The following is a 22,034-nucleotide window of genomic DNA, read 5'->3' on the forward strand; positions in this document are numbered from 1 at the left end:
CTACTTTGTGGGAAACTTTTGTGTTTAAGATTCATTGTGTTGATGCTCAGTCATCAGGTAAGTAAATCCCTGAAGGTTGATTCAGTTCACCTGGATGTAATGTTTTCAATGGGAGAAATGTTTTGTGACTTCTTCAGTCTGAGACCTTTTGGGATTTAAGACTCATCAATTTAACCTTTGTTTATTTTTTCTGTTAGAAAGTCAGTCGTGCCAAAACATATCAGCAACTGACCCATGTGGACCATATAGACTGGTTCTTACTTGTCCTCTTGTGTCTTTACCCTCACAGACTCATGGAGTTCAGGCAGCGGCCCTGAAGGGAGTCTTTCCTTGGAAGAACTCGCTACATGGGCAGAGACTGCTCTAAAAATGGAGATTAACAAAAAAACTACTGATACCTCTGAGGCAGTTTCCAGTTCAGTCTAAGAGCAGAAACAAGATTTTGCTGTCCCAAGAAGCCAGGATGGCAACATCACTGCCACTCTGCACCATCCCAGCACTGCTCCAGAGAAACCTAAAGGAAAGGCCTGGATGGTGTTCACAGAGAGACAGTTGGATATTCTTGTCCATCAGTTTAATTTGAAACGTTACTATGAGCCAAGAGAGATGAAAGAGTTGGCAGAGATGACAGGACTGACCTACAAACAGGTGAGTGTTTTTCAACTTAATAGAATCTAAGAAATTGAATTTTGGGTCCATTGTACTCATGAAATGTTTTCTGTTTTCTTCCGTCTTTAGGTAAAAACTTGGTTTCAAAACAAACGGAGAAAGTTTAGGAGGAGTTCACATTCTCAGTATGTGAATCAGGGTGTCCAACTTCATGTAAGTATCTCCTATTATTAAGCAGAATTGTTTATGATTCTGTCATTATCTGGGGAATTGACTTTATTTAAAAAAGTGTAATGCCAATAATTTAAAACAACTATTCTCGTTTTACTGACAGTCCCCTTGTCCCCTTCAGTTTCAGGGAGAGAGACAGCCCCCGTTCCGGGAGCAGTACACCCAGCACCAGGTAAATTCAATGAGAATGGGTGCAAATAATCAGGCCTACTATTCTCATGCTGTGGGCAATTCTGCGGCTGGCCCTCAATGGACCCTCCCCGACTCCCCTCAGATGTTTGGCTGGTCAATGCCACCAGGCAACGGGCATCACGAATACGACACAGCTGTTCAAAACCCAGCAAAAATGGCCAATACGATCGCAGCAATGGGAAGAGCTGTGAGTACTCAGACTGAACGCAACATGGATACGATCTTGGAGAAGCTCACGGCTCTTCAACAAGAAATTGACAGACCTGGTGACGAGTGACAGACATTTAGACTTTCTGTGAAATTGGAGGCACCAAACCCAAACATCGTCTCTCCCCTGTTTCCTTTTTTTCCTCTTGTCCCTGATGTACAAATTTTCACTGTCTTTTTGGTTTCTTCCTGGTGCGGCTACATCCGCAGCCCCAGGACACAGGAATTTCACTGCATGTTGTACTTTGTATGACTGTGTATTTGACTAATAAAATTTGATTTGAACACCAGTTCAGTAGTGAATGGAATATAAACAACCCTGGACTTTTTTTATTATTATTTTTATTGTCTTCATGTAGCTCAACATGAAGAGTCTCAGATTTGATCGCTTTCAGTAAAGGGGGAGGGGGGTATTCAATATCCAATGGATTTTAGAAATATTAGAATTCAGTAGGCTCCAGCTACTGTAAATAGTCAAAATAGCCAAAATACATACTGGGATATCAGAGAAAACACCATCAGAAATTCTGTATATAAGATTAAGAGATGAATTCATCAATGTGTTTTGTTTCATTTTGTTGTATTTGTTGTAAAAAGTATTGTACATGAAGAAAATTCTCTTCCTTGTGTGTGAGAAACTGTGAATAAAATATTAGTTTCACCCATTCAAACTGAACTTTCTACATGTCTCCAAACCTTCTGTCAGAGACTGAACATCCAAATGTTTTAGAGACTTTAGACCTCTATCTTTCCATGTTAACTTGAGCTACAATCCTCTATATTCACAATCAAAGTATGAGACAGTCAATCTAAAGAATCTGGAGCTTTCAAATGGACCTCAAAGATTTTCCCAGGAATACCTCAAATAACAACCCTACCTCAGACTTTGAATACTTAGTTTTAAGAAACCTGAGATGATACAGTGGAAAGTTTCTGTCTCTGTGATTATCTTCCTTAGACTCTAAATGTTGGGTTTGCTTTTAGTTGTTAACAAGTCTGATGCTGGTGACTTGGTAGTAAAGCCCAAAAAACATTTTATTGTCACCTTTTCTACTCTCTGCTCTGTGACTACAGAGTCTTGAAATGAAACGTGCAATGTTATTAAATCTTCCCCTTACTGAACACCTGAAGTCAGCTCAATTAAAGTTTAGGATGCTGCTGATGGCCATGTATGTTTGTACCAGGGCTGTGTTGGGATCTGTCAGGGAATGTTACGATGGGGCATGGTGGCTGGAGGTTGCCAGGTTCTTTGACTGGGAAGCGTACCAGCAACCGGGTGTCTTGCAGCAGGAGCACGGTGGTGTCCAGCAGAGCCTGAGTGGAGCTGTCAGAACAGCGAAGCTGCAGGAATGAAAAATTAAGTCAGTAAATGAGCAGCACTGAGTCTAATAATCCCTGTAATGTTGCCTTTGAGAGTTTCTGAAAAGCATTATGCCATGAGGTGTTTTTTTACTCTCCTGAATTTCAGCAAGCAAATACAAAATTAACACATATTAATGAATAAATCATTAACTGAGTGAACATTCAGCTCTTGGATAAAACAATAATACACCAGATATGACCGACACATAATAATACTCTGTATCTGAAACTATGACAGGCAGGAAGTCATTCATGCCTGCTGAAATACTTTGAGTTTACAACCTAAATATTACAGTAAATATTGGTGTGTTCAACTACAGTGCCGTCAGCCACTGAAGAAATTACAGCCAGAATTCCTGCTGATGATGTCACATTTTCAAGAAAATAACTTTTATTCAGAACATGGTCTGGCAACCTTATTAGTCACACTTTGGTAGCACCAGGTTGGATCTTCTTTTGCCTTCAGATCTTGGACACTCGTCACACCAGAAAACATTTGTTCAATCTTCAGTCTGTTTGAACTGTAGCTTCAGCTTCCTGTGTTTAGCTGACAGGAGTGGTACTTGGTGTGGTCTTCTGCTGCAACTTGTTGATGTGCATTCAATAATGCTCTTCTGCACACCTCCGTTATAAAAAGTGGTTATTGTAGTTTCTGTTGCCTGTTGTAGTTTCAGAGAGCTTAGATCAACATGCACACACTTCTGAACCTGCACTGCTGCACTAAAACAAAGACAGTTACAATATATACACAGTGCTAGTCTATATAAGACAATATAGGGATCTGAGGCTGACTTTGTGCTTCTAGCTCGAGTCCAGCCTGATTAATCAGAAGAAGACTGACTTGGGTAATAATGAACAGTAGATGGCAGTAACAACCCACTGATGCAGCTAGCCTGCGAAACCCAAAGAAGAAGAACATGGCAGCAAGATTTCTGAAAGATTCACTCACTTTTTAACAATCACATTAAATACTGTAGATCATGATTGTAAGAGGACTGTCTGAACTTAATATTCAGATTTCATGCTGTTGTTAACTGTGTGATTTCTGATGGTTATGTTTAAGAGGTTTGTATTGAAAGTATTTTGTGATAGTTTATGGTGGGTCACGTGATTTGGGCGGTATTGATTGCTTATTTGAGGCACCTGTTCATGCAGTGTCAGTTGGAGCAGTGAGCATTGATGTGTGGCTTTGTATTTTGGGATTGCTGAGTTTTTGGTTCTTTTGTGTGCTTTGCTTGAGATTTATTTCCCTTAGTTTTCTTTTGTTGCCAAATATTTAAGTTCTTGGTGATTCGCTGTTTTGGGGAAGGCGTCACACAAGTATTCAGGTCCAGTCTCACCTTATGAGCAGCTTTTCATTTGTTTCTGAAGTTGCAGAAATTTGCCAACAAAAATCCATCTATGGAAGAATCTCTACATGGAGCATGGCATCAAGGATGCAGAGGAATAAAGTCAGCAGATATGGATCCAGACACGGAGGTAGGCCCTGGCTGTTAAATGATTGCTGAAGTGAAGTTAGAAGCTTCATTTACTGGTGGATGTGCACAATAAGCTGCCCTGTTGTTTTTTTTTTTTTTTTTTTTTTTTTTTTCGCCTGTCCCATTTGGTTCTTTAGCCGTCAGAATTGTTGTCTGAAGACCAACAAGGATACCCAATGGATTTATTTTGCCAAATGGATCATCATGGCATTGCCGTATTGGTCCATTTGATCGACCTTTGTTTTTATTATTTATTTTATTTTCAGTTGTTACAGACGGGACAGACATGAGTGAGGGATAGGAAAGGGAGAAAGAAAGAGGAAGGAAAAGAAAAACAGAAGGGGAGAGGGACAGTGAGAAAGGGGGGAAGAAAAAACATCTCCGGGATCACCTGTTGAGAGAAAAAGAATAGAAAACAAGCAAAAAAAAAACCAAAACAATGCAACATACTATACACAACACCATCGCATTAATCTAGCTAAGTGTAAACAGCAGTAAATACTAAATATTGAATGTTGTTGTGCAGCACGCAGGACAGACAGCGCACAATGTGCTTTGAAGTAGCAGCCAAGAAAGGTGTGATTTAAGTCTACGAACAGTGAACACCCGTGTGCACACCTGTGTGGATCGGCACGCTTGTATTCAAATGGTTTCCCCATGTAATGGTCTGCTAGAGGATGTAGAGAGCCATAGCCCCGTCCCCCAGGGCATGAAGCAGGCATGGAGGAGATCCAGGCCCCAGACATCCAGAGGCCCCAGAGTGCAAGAGCCCAAGGAGGACCACCGGAGGGGCATCCGTGCCACCTTCATGGGAAGGGCTGAGGATCCCCAGATGAGGGGTCACCCAGTAGCCACCGGGCAGAAGCTAGAGGGGGCTGCACCGGCGTGCCCGCCGGCTCTGCCGGCAGCCAGCTGTGCCAGAGTGAACCGAGCCGCAGGCACAGAGGCCGGAGGCCCGAGGGCCCCCCGCGCCCCGGAAGAGGCCTGACCGAGCAGCAGGCGCCAGGCCCCGCCAAGTAGTCACCGGGAGTGAGCTGGTACATACCTGAGCGCCCAGCCCCGGACACCAAGAACCACCAACGCACCGACCCCTGAGGGCATCAGTCACCGGCAGGGAGTGTGGTGAGGGGAGATAGGCCTCCACACTTTGGAGGGCCTTGGAGTTCCCAGAGAGGTGAAGTCTAAGACCCGACCTGACATATAGACACAGACAAACAGGCACACACAGACACAGACATGCATTCCCACCCTCATGCACACATATACAAACACTCAGCACTCACCCAACGCAGGAATAAACGTAAATGGACATGTACACACAATCACACTCCCCAAACATACTCTATATCCCGGGTCCAGGTATCCTCACCCCCAGAGATGGAAACGGCACCCAGACCCAAGAGATGTTACCCTTCCCTCCGGGGTGGAGGCAAGCAGACCGCCCCAGGCTCCGCAGCAGCAGGGAGGCCAATCGGACAGCCAGCATCTCTTCCCAGCCCCCCCGCCCCGATGGCTAGCAGAGAACAGGGGTGTGTTAAGACCCCATACCTCCCTCCTCCCGCTCAAGTGTAGTGTTGCTGCGTGTTGCTCTAAAGTGTATTTAAAACAAGGGAGAGCATGGTGCTGCTGCCAGAGAGCAGCAGGTGTTAGCACGGCCCCTCCCGAGAACCCTCAATGTCTACATGGATTTAAAATTGAGAGGTGGGCACCGGCGCCAGAGGCAGGTTTGAATACACAGACCGTCTACTGGACGCCGTTAACGTGCCCACCCTCAAGGCCCTATATATATATATATATATGTGTGTGTTATGAGAGTGTAAGTAATGTGGATGTCTAAGTTGTGAGATAAAATTGAGGCACAGGTGGCTAGAAGAGGACAGAGGGGGGGGGGAATGTCTCCCCTGCACCCTGGTGACACACCCGCACCCCAAAGCCCTACCTGTGTGGGTGGGTGTGGTGGAGCGTGAAGAGGGAGGCAGCCGGGGATGGGGAGGAAAAGAAGGGAGGGGAGGGTGTCCCTCCCTAGGGCCAGCTCCCCCGCTGACCCCAATATGCACCCCCGTCCTCTGGTATCCACCAAGGCAAGGGAGCCCAGGCCCATCCAGACCGGGGCCTACGGCAGCAACACCGCCAAGCCCCACAGGACCCGGGGCAGCCCACTCCACCCCACCGCAGAGGAAACTGTACCCACCCCAACATTCAATCATCTCCCAGACTACACAAGACACAGACACCCAGGTTAAGTTTATTCTCCACCTCTCCTATGTCTCTCCCCCACCTGCAGAGTGGACTCCTGCAAAGATGGAACAACCTCCCTGCCAGTTCAAGAGCCCCCCGGTTAGGCCGATGCACAAGAGGCCCCCTGCGCCAGGGCTGAGCCCCCGTGCACCCACCCGCCCACAACCTCGGCGACACACCGACGAGGACCGAAGCCCCCAAGGCCCAGCCAGAGCCCCAGCACGGAGGCGAAGCACCCCCGAACCCCAAACCCCCACGCCCGCCCCGGATCCACTCAGGGGCAGCCAGGCCACCAGGCCAGTAACCTACGTCCGCCAGCACAGACCATCCTCCAGCCCCGCTGCACGCGGCCACGAGGAGAACAACCTCTGAGAGCGACCAGAGCCACTAACCAGGTTATGAACACAACCCCCGGGTTAAGCCCTCCAGGGATAACGTCTCTAGGGGTCCTCCAGGTGCCCTAAGCCCATCCCAACCTCCACATCAACCACAATAGCCAAGGCGGGACCAAACCACGACCCCCCACCCCCGCTAGGTGATGGAGCCGATCAAAGGAGCCCAGAGGGATTGATCTAATGTGGTGGCAGAGGCTATATCGAGACTAATGTGATCTATTAGATAGTTTCTGTATTGGCTAGAATTAAGATTATTTTTATTTTTCCAGTTCATGAGGACCGTTTTCTTGGCGATGCATAGGGCAATAAAAACCATGTGGACTGTATTAATTTCTGTAGTGACATCATCCAAATTTCCCAACAAGCATACTAAAGGGGAGGTTGGAATTTTACATTTCAGACACTTTGATAAGTCCTCACATATCTCGTGCCAAAACTTCTGCACTGGTGGACAGAACCAAAGAGCGTGGATGTAACTGTCTGGTGTATTGCCTTGACAGTGTGAGCAGTTGTTGGCGGATGTAAAGCCCATCTTAAACATTCGATGACCTGTATAGTGCACTCTATGCAGTATTTTGTATTGTATTAATTGCAGATTGGGATTTTTAATAAATTTAAAGGTTTTTAAGCAAATCTGAGACCAGACGTTTTGGTCTAAGCTGACTGATAAATCTGCTTCCCACTTTGCAATAGGAAGGGATATTGATTCATCTATTTTAGAAAGTGTTCTGTATATTTTAGATAATAGTTTGGGGGATTTAAGAGTAAGAAATTGAACCACACTTGGTGGTGTTTGTAATTCAACTTGACTGAGGTTAAATTTCTTTTTTACTATGGATTTAATTTGTTGATATTCTAAAAATCTTTTCTTGTTGATCCCATATTGTGTAACTAGTCTGTCAAATGGAATAAATTCTGTTCCCTCTAATATATGTTCTAAGTATTTAATTCCTTTACAACTCCATTCTGGGAAATTAATCATATTTTTGTTTTGTAATATGTCAGGGTTATTCCAGATAGGTGTACGTTTGCATGGGATTAATGAAGACTCCGTTATTTTTAGAAACTCCCACCATGCTGACAGAGAAAAGCTGATGTTGATGCTTTTAAAGCATTCATGTCTTTTGATGTTTGAGCTAATAAATGGTAGGTCTGAAATCTCTAGATCATTGCATAGTGCCTGTTCAACATCTAGCCAGGGCTCATCTAAGAGGGTACATTTTAACCATTCTGAGATGAACTGAAGCCTGTTGGCTAAGAAGTATTGGTGAAAATTAGGCAGATCTAGTCCTCCTCTATCCTTGGTTCTTTGTAGCGTTTTTAAGCTGATGCGCGGGGGTTTATCTTTCCAAAGGAATTTAGAAATATGTGAATCCAGAGATCTGAACCAATCTTGTGATGGTTTGTTAGGGATCATTAAAAATAAGTAATTTATTTTTGGCAAGATCATCATTTTTATAGTGGCGACCCTTCCCATGAGTGATATGGGTAGAGATTTCCATCTAGTCAGATCGCCTTCTACTTTCTTTAGAAGTGGGATGTGGTTTAATTTAATTAAGTCTGAAAGCTTAGGAGAAACAATAATACCTAAATATTTAATATTTCCAGATTGTAGTGGGGCAGAAGATGAATTGTGGAAGGAGCAGTTAATGGGAAGAACTGTAGATTTTGGCCAGTTAATTGAATAGTCTGAAACTCTTGAAAACCAGTTTATTAGAGTAATTACCTCAGAGAGGTTGATTTGTGAGTTTTGCAGAAAAAGCAACACATCATCTGCATAGAGACTGATTTTATGTTCTACGTTATTACATTTTATGCCCTTAATTGTTGTAGCCTGTCTAAGTGCTGCTGCTAGAGGTTCGATAAAAATTGCAAAAAGTGAAGGGGAGAGTGGGCATCCCTGTCTGGTGCCCCTCAGGAGACAAAAGCTGGAGGATGTCTGGTCATTTGTTCTGATACGAGCTGTTGGGGAATTGTATAATATTCTTATCCAATTTATGAAAGAGTTTCCAAAACCAAATTTGTGTAAAGTTGCAAATAAAAATTTCCAGTTAACTCTGTCAAATGCTTTTTCTGCATCTAGAGATAATATTATGGTTTCAATGTTTTTATTGTATGAGTAGTCTATTAAATTAAGAAATCTACGAGTATTTGTTGAGGAGTGCCGACCTTTTATGAAACCAGTTTGGTCAGGATGAATTAAGAGGGGGGTTATTTTCTCTAATCTCTTTGAGAGAGCTTTGCAGATTATTTTAAGGTCTACATTTATAAGGGATATTGGACGATAACTTGAGGGAAATAAAGGGTCTTTTCCTGGTTTTAGCAGGAGACTAATGTTAGCAGAATTCATATTTGGTGGTAGTCTGCCATTTTTCTTGATTTCCTGCAACATTCCATGGAATACTGGTGCCAAAATTGTCCAGAATTCTTTGTAGAATTCTGCAGGAAAGCCGTCTGGACCTGGAGCTTTATTAATGGGCATACTTATCAGGGCTTCCTGGAGTTCACCTGGCGTCAGTGGCGAATCCAGTGCCATTGCTTGACTGTCTAGTAATTTTGGAAGAGTTACGTTGTCAAGAAACAAATCAATTTCATTTTTAGACGGGTTTATTTGTGGTGAATATAAAGTTTCATAGAAATCCCTAAAAATCTTGTTTATTCTTCCAGGGTCATATATTGTGTTCCCTGATAAATCTTTAGTGGCACATATAGTTGTTTTTTCTTTATTTATTTTTAACTGGTTTGCTAGAAATCGACCTGGTTTGTTACTGTGTTCAAAATTCTGCAAGCGAAGTCTTTGTACAAGGAATTGTGTTTTTCTATTAATAATTTCATTTAATTCTAGTTTTGTTTTGCATATTTTGTTCATTATTTCTTGATCTTGGTGGAACGCGTAGGCTTCTTCTAAGGATTTGATGGTTTTTTCTAATTCCTGAATATTTTTGTTTTCTTCTTTCTTTTTGTGTGATGAGAAAGAAATTATTTTACCTCTCATCACAGCTTTTCCTGCTTCCCATAGAACAGAAGCAGATGTTCCGGGAGTGTCATTAAAGTCTAAATATGAAGTCCATTCCTTTTTAAAATATTTAATAAAGTCTTCATCTTTAAGTAGTGATGTGTTAAATCTCCAGTTTTTACTTGGCATAGTATTATTCTTGTGTATTAGTGTTAAAGATACAGGAGCATGATCGCTGACAGCTATAGGGTGAATCTCAGTGTCTGAAATGTCACTCAGCAGTGAGCTGCTGACCAAAAAATAATCCAGACGAGAGTAGGAGTGATGAACATGTGAGAAGAAAGTATATTCCTTACTGTTGGGGTGAAGGGAGCGCCATGCATCGCAAAGGCCATAGTCGCTCATATACTGTTTGATTATATTTGTGGATTGCCAATTGCGCTGAGTTCCTGTTGTGTTGAGCCTATCCATTTCTTCATTTAGTCCAAGGTTGAGGTCGCCTCCAAGAATGAGTGTGCAATCAAGGTGTTCAGAGAGTGCACTAAAAAATCCGTGGAAGAATGAGGGTTCATCAACATTTGGACCATATATACTTACAATACATAGTTTTTTGTTCAATATTGATAGTTTAATAATTAGAAATCTACCCTCTGGATCCATAACTGTATCAAGTACTGTAAAATTAACATTTTTATGTATTAAAATTGCTACTCCTCTTTGTCTAGAATTATAACAAGCTGCAAACACATTAGGAAACTCAGGTGTTTTAAGTTCGTTTAAACCTGTAACAGGTCTGTGAGTTTCTTGTAATAAAACAACATCTGCCTGTAGTTTTTTAAGCTGGTTAAATATCTTTAACCTCTTTCCTCTGGTGCCAGCCCCATTTACATTCCATGTGACAAACCTCAGCATGCCCATAATTGTGTGTGTATGTCTAATGATGTAAGCTGGGTGTTCCGTTTAGACGGGTGGAGAAAATGTGGAAACATCACTTGTTTGTAAATAGAAAGAGAAAAAAGTGTGGTGATAGGCTCCATAAGTCTGACTATGTGTGTGACTATTCACTAATATGAACAAGCGTGGCTTGCGTATGTGTCCTGTAAGTCTGTGCTTGCTGTGAGGCTGTTGTAAATGTGCTGCCGTTGAGCGTGTGTGTTTGCGTGATCGTGGTGCGAATATATGGAGAAATAGAGGGTGTTGTTTGTAGGTGAGTGGGGAAGTAGGTGATCACAGCAGTGAAAGACAAGAGAAAGAAAGAAACCACATAAAGTGTGAGCGACAACAAAAAAAAGAAAAGAAACGGAAACATTCCAATTAAAGTAATGACGGAGGGTGACGGTGTTATATCTGCTATGACATCATACTGATATTACTAGGTTCAACCCATGTTAAAGGAGAAAGTGTGAATGAATAAGAAAAGAGTGTAGCGGGTTCTTATCTGGAGTGCAGTCAATATAACCACGGTGTGGTGCCGGGGTCGCGGTAGAGCTGTCCGTCCACGTAGAGCCGGTCCACGGCGATGACAGCGCGGGAGCCTTTCTGCATGAAGCTACGTCGGACTGGGAACAGGACCTTGCGTCGTTCCAGGATCTCTTTGGGGAACTGGTCGTTCACGCTGAAGTCCGTTCCTTTCAGTTCCCTGCCGCGACTCTTCACCTGTTCCTTCTGTTTAAATTGACCAAATTTGGCCACAATAGGACGTGGTCTCCCGGTCCGCGACCTCACGCCCCCCAAGCGATGCACTCTGTCGAAGGCGATATTCTTTACGGTGTCCTCCGGCAGCTTCAGGTGGATTTTAATGAAGCTTTTCACCGTTGCCTCCGCGTCCTCTCCGGTAGATTCTGGAATACCAGAAAAAACAAGATTGTCTCTCATGCTACGGGCTTGTAGATCGATAACGGACTCTTTTATTTTTTTATTTTCAGTGTTTAGCTGGGTCACGTTATCGGCGAGAGATTTGACCGACTCCCGTAGCGTGGCATTTTCAGCGGCAAGCGTTTCCACCTGCTGCTGGCTGAATTCCAGGGATTCTCTCAGAGATTTAAATTCCCGGTGTAGAATCTCCACCAGGGACAGCCTCGCATCGAAACTGGACAATCGCTTGTCGATTGACTCCAGGATATCTGCGATGTCTTTGCCGGCAGGCGATGTTGTGCCGGGGGAGTCTGCCGGACGACATCTCTTCGATGACGGCGTCTCGGTTTTGGCCGGGGAAGATGCACTCTGGGCCTTCTTCATTACTAAATCTTGGAAGCAGCGTTCGATGTATTCTTGGAGAGCGTCTAAACTCTCCCCGTTGTCCTCCAGGGTGTTAGAGATGATAAGACAGATGTTGTTAGTTATATGACAGTTGGTTAGTTTATTTGGCAGTACTGAAGCTTAAGGAAACTTTGTTAAACTCTACGCTACCATTCGCTTTGTTTTTTCCGCCAAATCTCCGGCGTCTGACGTCACCTACAACATGGGTCGCTTACCTTACCCGTCGCTGCCCTGTTGTTAATAGATGAGATTCGGCATACATGTCCTGTTTGGGGCTGTTTGTCTGCAGGAGGATTCTTTGATGCTGATTGCTGAGAGTTGAATGTGCGTTTGTATTTAAAAAGAATATTTTAATAATTCACATCTGTGGTCTCATCTATTTGTGTTACTTTTTATTTTTTTGAGCAGTCTATATTCACATTGGTTTTTAGGAGGGTTGTTTTCTTAAAGCCTACTTTTTTTGTCAATTTCTTTCTTTCTCTCCACAGCACCTCACAAGGAAGGCACACACCCACATCAAGAGCTGCTCTATGGCCACAGACTCTGGTCAGGAGAAGAGATTTTCCAGTGCCTACTCTCCTGGGTTCAGTGGGTGAAGTGGAACAGGTACCATCCTAATGCAGTTTATGAACACATGACTGGTTATCATGTCTTCAACTCTCACTGAGCCTGACATCAGTGTGGTTTTTGATGCCGCAAAACAGGATGGTTTAATCAGATGCTTCAAAGCCTCAGCAACAAACCACCTGCTCCAGCAGAGATACTTAAAATAGTTTTGTCTTTTAGTCTGTGAAGCTGCAAAAATGGCAGACTGGAAGACTCAGATGGATTTCATCAATCTGAATCTCTCAGAATCTCAACAGGTATGTACTCAGCATTGTTGCCCAGTGAGCAATGTTCAAGTGAAATCTGGTGGCAAATTTTAGGAATGCAGAGTGTTTGTATGATGCTATTCTGTATAAGAGTGAGCAATTTAGCCATTATTTAATTACTGTTTTGGTATCATTCAATGTTCTAAAGTGACTTGTGCCAAAGCATAACAGTAAATATGCTGACCCATGTGGACCATATAGTTATAATCATTCCTCCTTTTTCTCTTGTATTTTTTTTAGGTGAAGACTTGTTTTCAGAACTGAAGGAGGAAGTTTAGGAAAACCAGCACATGATGTAGAGAAATTTCCGCACTGTGGCTCGACAGGAGCAGGTCCTGCCTTACCTGAACACCTTTGTCAGTGATGGAGCTTCCTGTTTGTATCCAAACACTGGGTCAGTAAAAGAGGGTGGGGGAGTAAAGAAAGGCCACTTCCTCCCTTGTGTTGGTGTAGCTGAAGTTGTAGAAGTCAAATATTGCACAGTACTGTGTCAATATTTTCTCCTCTTGCCTTTGGTGCAGTTTATCCATCTAGATTATTTTGGTATGGACAACCCACTTTTGTAGTTTTCTCTGAGCTCTGTGTCTCTGAAAAGTAATGTTTCCATTCTAAAGAAATCCAGACTGTGTTACAGATCTACTGACCTTGTAGGAATTCTTTTCTTTCCTCTGAACTACATCTGCTAAACCATATCAGTGTCCTGGAGGAAGCACGTAAAGGCTTTGAACAAGAAACTTGACTTCATGACATGCTTCATGCTTCTTTGTAGTTGGCAGGTGTAGACACTGCACAAGATTTCTGTTTTAACAAATTCATGCATTTCAATAATATTTGGGACTAGAAAAGGTGGCAGTCAAGAAACAGGCAGTGCTTCATTTAACAAAGTCAATATTTATAGCAGAAAAGATGCAGGTCTAGATCATTGGCCTTAAAATATTTCTTTAAAACCCTGGACTAACCTCCAGCCTTAAAACACGTTTAGCATGAAAAGATTAACAGGTGTAATTAAGACATGTGTCTACAAAGTCTTTCAAATACAGCCCCTGTCATGTCAAGAAACATGAACAGAACATTTAAAATGGCCGTCAGATAAAATCCAAAGCAAACCTGATATGCTGCCAGTGCCAGCTAGCTTCCATGTTGGAAAAACACAGATGATGTGGAAGTTCTTTAAATTTCTCTGGAAACCACCAACATGTGGTTTCACAATCAGACCTCCACGCATCATATTTCTGCCATGTTGTTTGTGAGACCAGTATGGCAAAAATCCTCATCTTGAGGCTCCAGAATGAGAATTCAGTGGTCAAGAGGTTTTTATCTGGCTGTCTGAGAACAGCCCCCGGGTCCTTCCTTTGACCACCTTGGTCTTTCCTTCATTCTCACACGTAGTGCTTGTGGCAGTGTTGTCATCCTGGTTTCTTGGGACAGCAAAACCCTATAGTTCCTCTGTGACTGAGCTGGAAACAGCCTCAGAAGTATCAAAGGTTTTGTTGGTCATCTCCATTTGTAGAGCAGTCTCTGCCCATGTAGGAGTTCTTCCAAGGGAAGACTCTCTTCAAGGCTGCTGCCAGCACTCCACAAGTCTGTGAGGACAGAAAGATGTACTGCTTTTGACTACATGTCAGTTTTTTTGACATTCTGGTTTCTTGGGACAGCAAAACCCTGTTCCTCCTCCATGACAGAGCTGGAAACAGCTTCAGCAGTCTCAAAGATGTTGTTCCTCGTCTCCTTATTAAGAGCACTCTCAACCATGCAGTGAGCTCTGCCATGGGGAGACTTCCTTCAAGGCCGCTGCCAGAACTCCACAAGTCTATATGGTCCACATGGCTCAGCTCATCTGTGGTGCCATGAGTCACTTTAGAAAAGCCAATTATACCAGGGTAAACTGCTGAGTGGATTTTAAGGCTTAGAGTTGGTGTAGGCAAGAATGCACAGGACTGAAAGAATCATTTGTTTTTCCCCTCATTGATCCACATTCATTGATTCATCATTTAGAAAACTGAAAAAAGCATTTAGAAAGTCAAATAAATGAGCTCTACTAAAACTTTCCACCTTATCTTTCTGAATATTCATCATTGTCTGCAATTTATTGTTTTAACCACTGATGTCTGAAGAAGAGAAAGTGTAATCTCACAGATAATGACCTGTTTGTAGTATTGGGCGGCAGGTTCTCCATTTCTTTATACCAGTGATATCAAAGTGAGGCTGCAAGAGGTCGTTTATAAATTTGTAATCAGCTGTGTAAGATGGTAGACTGGGATCACCTGCATATTAACTCACCTCCACATTTACTGTGGGAAATGGCCACTAATGTGTGAGTGGGTTTGTTTCACAACTGCTGTGAGCCAGTGGCTGTGATTGGGCTGGGTTCACTGAAGGCAGGTGTATTTGATTGCACTCTAGTCTAGTCTACTTATACTCCAGACTACAAGTACTGCTGTTAGTGATGGCCAAATGAAGCTTTCTGAAGTGCTGAAGCTTGTATTGGCCAAAAGTATGAAGAGCAGCTTGAATCTACAACTTGAAATGAACTGCTTCATTATCATTGCCCAGTCACAGCTTCTGTTTAACATCATGTGATAATTCTGTCTGATGTCAGGCTAACGTTGTGGTGCTTTGAACCTGTATTTTTCTGTGTGACACAATGTTATGTCTGTTTCATTAATAAATTTGATGAATAAACTTGTTTAAACATGATTCATGGTGTGGTCTCCCTTCACTTGTGATTTAACATTTGTAAACATAACAGACCAAAAAAATACATTATATATAATAGTGAATGACACAATCCTATTATAGGTTGGGAGTATGCTTCTGCTGTGAGGCTGCTTCCCCACGTGCTTATTTAATTCACCAATGGACCAGCTTGTTTATACAAAATACACTTTATATGTTATGATATATTCCTTATGTGTATTTTTGAAATTGGAGACTAAATCGCTCATAGTGAAAATTCGTATGAACTGGTGACATGTGAACAAAGCATATAAAGTTCTTCTATTTTATTTGGGAATGGGCAGAACATCCTCTCTTCCTCTGTCTGTCACAGTTCTGGGTCATTTCACCCAGCATCTTCAGTTTCTTGTATTTTGGTATTTATCTGTATTATGGTTTATGATTCTGATTCTTTAGTCATCCTGTTTTGAATTTGATAATCCTGTGTTTCAGTTTATGGTTTTGTTCTCAGGTTTTGTCTTGTGCCCTCGTGTTTTGTGCAGGTTTGGTTCAGTGTTCAATTTTGCGGCTGGACCTCAATGGACCTTCCCCACCTCACCCCAGATGTTTGGCTAGTCGATGCCACCAGGCAAAGGACATTATGAATTCAACCCTGTTGCTGGTATGAATGTACGACACAGCAACTCCAGACTTCACAGCACAAGCTTTGAAGGAGCAAATTAGAGCCTTGCCAGCAGCTAATGCTCCTTTAATTACAAATATTTTAATGTATATCAGCTTTTGTATTAAGTTTTAATCTTCTTGTCTTCATGTAGCTCAACATACCAGAGTCTCAGATTTGATCTCTTCCAGTAAATAAAAGGAACTGGGTGAATTTTTTGGCCCTTTATTTTAATTCAGTCGACTCTGGCTATTTTAAATACAGTTTGTTCGATCCAAAATACTTACTAAGAGACAGAACACCATCGAAGTTTTGTATATAATAAGAGATGAATTCATGAAAATGTGTTTTGTTTCAAGTTGTTGTATCTTCCAGTATTTGTAAAAAATAATGTACATGAAGAATATTATCTGCCTTGTGTATGAGAAACTGTAAATAAAATATTTGTTTCACCAATTCAAAACTGAACTTTCTACATGTCTCCAAACCTTCTTCAGAGACTGAACATCCAAATGTTTTAGAGACCTTAGACGTCTATCTTTCCACGTTAACTTGAGCTACAATCCTCTATATTCACAATCACAGTATGAGACCCCGTGTCAAGCTCGTGTTGTCACAGTCTACGTCTCACTACGTCTGCTGATTTATTGGGGTTTTTTTTACAAAGAACCGCTGCACATGAAGATAAATCCACAGATGCATAAACCAGCAATCATCTTGTGGTGTATCTGTTAGAGAGAGAGAGAGTATGTGTGTTTCTTTGTCACAACCAGAGATGGGCAGTAACGCGTTACTGTAATCCGATTACTTTTTTCAAGTAACGAGTAAAGTAAGTAATTATTACTATTGCAAAAACGGTAATTAGATTACCGTTACTTTCCCGTAGGAACGCTGCGTTACTGCGTTACTAAAACCGTGATTTTCTTGCGAGAATGTCTCATGACAGTGACGTAAGCGAGTGCAACGTGTGTGACAACAGCTGTGTGCAGATCAACAATGGATCATATATCGAGTACGGGAGAGAGTATGAGCGTGCAGCGTTTAAAGCGTGGACGTACTGACCTTATTTTGAGTTTGATTCCGTAAAAAGTGACAAAAACATTAGTGTCCGTTGTGCGTGGGAAGAAAACTTCTTTTTACAGCGAAAAAAAACCCTAAACTTCCAAGCAAGCACCGAGTAGCTACGACGTAATGGGAAACTCACAGAGAAACTGCCGTATCCTTCCACTGACCGCTGCGGCACACCTGCACCAGGATAACCCTCCGCCTACACCACTCCTGCTTTACAGGTGAAAATAGAGCAAAAGGACCGCTAGTCTTTGACTTTATTTATTTTCTGCTGTGTTTTACTTGCATCTGAAAGAGTGAGTGTAAACACAATATATATATATATATATTATGTGCTGGAATGTGCAGAAAATAGGTTTAAATGTTAAACTAATTTCTTCCAGTCAGAGAATGGTGCATATAATTAAAATTTTGCTTCATGCATAAAGTTAAAAGATTAAAACTAACAAAACAAGTTTTAAAAAGGGACTTTTCCATTTGATTACATTTTGTATGATGATTATGTAGAAAAAGTAGAATTGGGCTGAAAAATCTATCGCTTTATCACCTATTCAGGTTGTAAATCATGTTTTTAAAAAGTAACTAAGTAACTAAGTAACTAAGTAATTAATTACTTTTGAAAATAAGTAATCAGTAAAGTAACGGGATTACTTTTTTGGGGCCCCCAGGAGCCAGAGGCACACAGAGATGGATCCAGAAGAACCGGGCCATCCAGCACCTCCAACAGTGACAAAGACCTGAGGCTGTGGATGAACACATCAGTGGAATTCAATGGTTCATTAATCAATTGATTATATTCATATCTGTGATTCCCAAAGAGAATAAGGACATAACAGGATGTGGGGAATATAGACCAACGTGAAATAAAAAACTGACCAAGAAATATGTAAGATCTAATGTTCATACAGTTTATATAACACCACATGGGCTCGTCCGGGAGTTGAACCCGGGACCTCTCACACCTGAAGCGAGAATCATTCCCCTAGAACAGTGGTCGGCAACCTCGGCTCCACGTGGTTTGGGAAAATAAAGTATAAGGATTTAGTTGAAGTGTATTTTGTTTATGTTAGTTCTTTTTTCATTTTGTAGTTCTAAATTGGAAGATTATTGTGACACTGAAATGAAAAATTAAAATGATATTTTATTACTTTTTCATCGTTCAAAATAAGCGTCACACTCGCGGAAACCGGAGACTTTCAACCCCAATTATGGATATTTGGATCCACATTATGTCAACAGCTGTTCTCCACTGTGAACTATGTTAAAAACAAACACCGCTCACGCCTCACAGATGACAGCTTACAGTCCTGCGTAAAGATGAAAGTGACTTCGTTCAGCCCTGATTTGCAGACGCTGTGCGCAGAGGTTCAGGAGCAGAAGTCCCATTGTAAACATATCACGGCAGACCTGAGGATGTTTCCATGAACACGCTTTTCAGCATCTCTTTATTGACCATTTTTCACACACGTTGCTGTACGCATACAGTCGGCTGTAGCTTTTCAGCTCACAGCCCGACATATACCAACAACAACACAAGAGCATAGATGGCACAGATGTTAAGGCAGCGAGGCGTGATTGCGGGTCCCGCACAGGTGCGTCTACCTCCCCTGCAGCGCCCTGCCACACACATTTACCTGGTAAGATACATATTTAGGCAGAATTTTTCAAATATCTATTTTTCATTTTTCAGCAGCATAGTGCTTTTTTTCCAGATATTTTTTAAAAGTCAGGTCAAGGCTCCAAAAGCCCAAAGGTGACATGAGGGTGGCGGCTCACAACAGTTTTTGTTTGCTACATGGATCATTTTAGTTCAGCTGGGTGTCTTTCCTTTTGTTGTATTTCTTTAAGAGTTCAAAATGTGTTAATTACATAAATAAAATGTAATTTTGTTCTGTAGCACTTCATGGATTTCATAAGCAAAACACCTTAGTTGTTCACACAAAGCATAAAGGTAAAAAACAATATATACAGTGTTATCTTCATTTTAGATGTCAAAAAGTATTTGCTGCTCCCAGTGTTTTCTTTTACGTGGAACCCGGGTCCACATGGCTCTTAGGATCTTAAAGGTTGCTGACCTAGACCAAAATGCAACAGGGGAGAAGAATGCATGAAAGGTTGTGTTGAAAGCTGACTGAATGTCCTGCAGCTGTATGTGAGGCATTCAGGGAACACTGCTCATTTAGAAATTTGTTTCAAAAGTGTTACAAATGCACACAGTATGATCCACAAGTGCAAACTAAGATTTTAAAAAGTCTTCATCTTCAGTGAATGTTGTGTAACTTTTGAGGACTCACAGCGTGTGCTTGAATCAAAACAATGTGACCACACGTAAAACTGTTTGACAAATTCTATAAAACATTCACGCTCCAGTGGATGCATCAGAAAGCAACTTGGAATTAGTATCTTGGCCAAGGATATGTGGCTTGCAGACTGGAGCAGCCAGGGATCAAACCACAAAGCTTCTGATCAGAAGGTGACTTGTGCTAAATCTTGAGCAACAACAACCACACTGGGATGAGCCAGTTTAGACATCCAAGATAAAATGTCACATTGGTTAATTACAGAGTTAGGGATTGTTACACGGAAGACAAAAGAAATGTTCCTGTCTCGTGTGTCTTTGTTATTCAGAGATTTCATGGCTTCATGGTGCAGATGAAAATGGCAAACGGCGTGCATTTGTATAGCGCTTGACTAGTCCCTAAGGACCCCAAAGCGTTTATACACATTTAGTCATCCACCCATTCACACACTGGTGAAGGCAAGCTACATTGTAGCCACAGGCACCCTGGTGCGCACTGACAGAGGCGAGGCTGCAGGACACTGGTGCCACCGGGCCCCTCTGCCACCAGGAGGCAACAGGTGAAGTATCTTGCCCAAGGACACAACGACCAGGACAGAGAGCCCAGGGATTGAACCGGTGACAGATACGCTTCCCAACACCCTGAGCCACGGTTGCCAAAGTACCCTCCTGGGAAATTATGGCTAATGTCACACTTGGATCTGATGATAGAGAAGTGAGTCAGTGTAACCTTTATTATATCAGGCAAAACAACACATTCTTGTATACTGTGGTGGCCTGCAGAAAGCAAAACATCTTAAAGAAATGGAGCTAATGGTAAGCTGAAGCCATCTGATGTTTATGTTAATGAATAAAACACACTGAAACATTTTGTCTAATGTTTTATTGTTTATTAAAATACTTTTAAATCTCTAGTTTTAGCTCACAAAGAGTGAGACTCAATTAGTTTTTTTCTTTCATGAGAAATAGTTTAAGCCATAAAAAAGGAATGATGACATTTAGGATATTAACTAGTCCAGAAGGCGGCGGTAATGCACCTTAAAGCTTAAACCGCCAAAGAAAAACCCAAAAGAAGAAGAAGAAGCCACACAGTTCCCGCTTGATTGCGTTTGTGTTTTAGTTTATTGTCCTGGCTCATCTAAAGAGAAGCACTAAGGTAACTTTGATGTGAGTTCAGTTAATCTTGAGTTTAGCTCCTGAGTGAAGTTTTCTGTTGCTCTCCTCGGTCTCTGTTGTCAGTCATTTGTGAACCCTGTGAAAGAAAAAGCCTCTACATCAAGTCAAGCTGCTATAAACTAATTTACAAGAAAATATCAACAAATGCTAATAAAACACACAGAAGAAAACAGTGTTATTATTAGAAGACAGCTTTAAAATAAGCTAAGTGTAATCAAAGTTTCTATTATTTTTTTGGTGTGTTACTAAGCGCTAGTTAGCATCTCTGTGGCACCTGCACAGTTTTTGAATGCAGCTAGCTAACCAAGCTAGCTAGCGCCACCCTTCATCCATTTAAGGTAACTTAAATTCCAAAAATTCCAATATGTTGGCGTTAAAAGTGCTATAATAAAATACATTTATGAGAAATATAAAAATAAATGTATTCCAGGCTAAAACACAGCTGCCTTTGTCTTATCAGCGCAAAGTTGTGTCAGCCCACAGGGCATTTGACTGTAAAAACTGGCCTTATTCTGAGAGGCCTGTTATTAGAATCATTTCAAAGATTATTTGATATATTCTGATTAGTATTCAGCGAGTGAGTCTGCTTAACTGTTAGCAAAATAATAATGATAGGCCAGAGATACCAGAGATGCATTTTAAAAACAAATACAGCCTCGGCCCCTAAGAGGGGATCTGTGCTCTAATTTTATCACATTTAGAAGTACTGCTGATTTTTTTTAAGCTCAATAATTTTTTGGAGGGTGAGATAATTTTCATGTTTGCAAACAAAACTGAAATGGAGGAACAAAGATAAATAGAATAGAATACAATAGAGTAGTTTTTTATTTTCATTGTACATATTCAACTAAATTGTGAGTGCTCCACACCAACTGTGCTTGGAAAACATTATAAATAGTAAGACAGCTAGAATAAATGACAGAGAAGAGGAGTAAATACAAAGAGGAGGAAGGCACACATTAGAGGACAGGTTTCAGAATGCTTGAAAGTAGTGCAGTGTTATGTTATGTATGTTATGTGTTATGTTATATATGTTTTATGCTAAACTAACTGAACCTTGTGCTATATTAATGTAATGTAATAATAATGTAATAATACAATGCAGTACACAGAAAACTTACCTACTTATCCTGCACTAACCTGCAGAGGATTTTTACAGTAGTCTTTAAATCACACTGTGAGACAAAATGCACATAAAGAGTTGTGTGTTTGCTGATGTTTGTTGAGCTGATAGAAACGCTGCATTTGAAATTACCTGCCACATAAAAAATATTACTCCATTTTTTCTTTGTTGTCTTTGTATTGCTAGATGTTGAAATACCGCGACTGCACCTTATCAGCACCTGCAGTCGTTC

General features: G+C 41.6%; 1 long non-coding RNA gene across 1 annotated transcript; it reads left to right on the forward strand.

Annotated features, from left to right (window-relative positions):
• Positions 1–3,629: 3,629 nt before the first annotated feature.
• LOC146511208 (uncharacterized) lies at positions 3,630–14,253 on the forward strand. Its single transcript, XR_014876236.1, has 4 exons — positions 3,630–4,080; positions 12,416–12,533; positions 12,714–12,790; positions 13,040–14,253. It is a non-coding gene; the product is annotated as an uncharacterized LOC146511208 (long non-coding RNA).
• Positions 14,254–22,034: the final 7,781 nt, after the last annotated feature.

The sequence above is a fragment of the Neolamprologus multifasciatus genome, chromosome 9, assembly GCF_963576455.1.
Source record: "Neolamprologus multifasciatus chromosome 9, fNeoMul1.2, whole genome shotgun sequence".
NCBI classification, from domain to species: Eukaryota; Metazoa; Chordata; class Actinopteri; order Cichliformes; family Cichlidae; genus Neolamprologus; species Neolamprologus multifasciatus.